General features: G+C 41.4%; 1 pseudogene; it reads right to left on the reverse strand.

The window, feature by feature from the left end:
• Positions 1–852: 852 nt before the first annotated feature.
• Positions 853–969, reverse strand: LOC126108994 (5S ribosomal RNA; annotated as a pseudogene).
• Positions 970–1699: the final 730 nt, after the last annotated feature.

The raw sequence follows: 1699 nt of genomic DNA on the forward strand, positions 1-1699 counted from the left end.
TAGCATAGAACAACTAATGAAAATACTCCGAGCAGTACATCACCACAGTATAGGAACATAATTTGCACCAAAATACTCGACAGGAATTCCCATCTCCGTTTATGACGAGGAAAGATGAGCGAGTTCAAATAGCAAAGTACTATTAGATAGGGAATAAGTCTCGAAACAGATACTGTGCGCGGTCGTTTTGTGTTACGTTTATGCAAAGCTGAACACAGAAGTGTACAGTTCGAGTAATTGGCAGGCGCTACGGCAAGTAAATGTCTTCACTTGCTGTGGGCGGGGCCTTTCATGTTTTCGACGTCGCGGCTTGGCGGTGCCTTAACTGTTTCGGAACAGACACCCTCTCTGAGAATGAAAACAGCAACGAACATAGGAAGCTCTAAAATGAACTGCCACTTGCTTCTTGTCGGGCCTTCAAGGCGGATGTTGCTTGAATTAAATTGTATCTCCTCCAAGATGCGAAGTGATCGTTATTTGTACACAGTGGTGTACCTTAGGTATGTGGCGCCTCTGGCACGAATTTAAAATGGCACCCTCTAAAGAACCCCCCAGGAAGCAAAGAATGCATCCCCTTATCAATACAGAAAGATTGATATTTTCCCCTGTCCCAAGAAAATTGAAGGCGTTTCTTGGATAATATATTATAAGCACTCCGTTGTCAGGCCACAAGTGGCCCATCGGGACCATCCGACCGCCGTGTCATCCTCATTGAGGATGCGGATAGGAGGGCCGTGTGGTCAGCACACCACTCTCCTGGTCGTTAATGATAGTTTTCTTTGGCCGGAGCCGCTACTATTCCGTCGAGTAGCTCCTCAATTGGCATCACGAGGCTGAGTGCACCGGGAAAAATGGCAACAGCGCATGGCGACTGGATGGTCACCCATCCAAGTGCCAGCCACGCCCGACAGCGCTTAACTTCGGTGATCTCACGGGAACCGGTGTATCCACTGCGGCAAGACCGTTGCCCAAATATATTATGCAGTATTGTTAATTTACAGAAATTTAAGACAGAACGAAACTAATTTACAGCCCAGAGTCAAAGGTGTTATGAAGGATTAAGAAACAGAAACACACATTTAAATACAAAAACTCGTTATATTTTACAAAGTCTATTTCAAAATACATTGAGTTGCTAGGAATACCTATATGAAATTTAACTTAACGCTTAATGTACTTAAATGCTACTTTCCTGGCTTTGATTTTCGCAAAATTGTCAGTTAATTCCTCTAAGTTAAATTTCGCTACCTCTTTATGTTCAGTTGATAAAATGGCTAAATTTGACGAACGTTCCTGTGCCATTGATGATCTTAAATAATTCTTGATGAGATTTATTTTACTGAAGCTTCGCTCACAAGAGGCCACCATAACAGGAAGTGTTAAGTAAATTCTAAGAGCTATTTGGATATTCAGATATATATCTTCTAAAGAAAGCTCTTGAATCTTTTTAAGAATGTCAAGTGGTGTTGCTTTTTCAACGTCGTTAATGAGTTCTTTAGCTTGCATTCGAAAGATTTCCAATTCTTGTCACAGCTCAACTACATCTACATCATGTGAATATTTAATCCCAAAATCTGCAGCATGTTTAAGAACATCAAATGGCTCTTTTTCTAGAGCTTCTCCCGTTAGAAAATAAAATTCTGAAGATATTGAAGCCATTGTCTCACACCTTTTCGTGAGTTCTGTCAGGATTTGATCA

Source organism: Schistocerca cancellata, chromosome 11 (genome assembly GCF_023864275.1).
Source record: "Schistocerca cancellata isolate TAMUIC-IGC-003103 chromosome 11, iqSchCanc2.1, whole genome shotgun sequence".
NCBI lineage: Eukaryota > Metazoa > Arthropoda > Insecta > Orthoptera > Acrididae > Schistocerca > Schistocerca cancellata.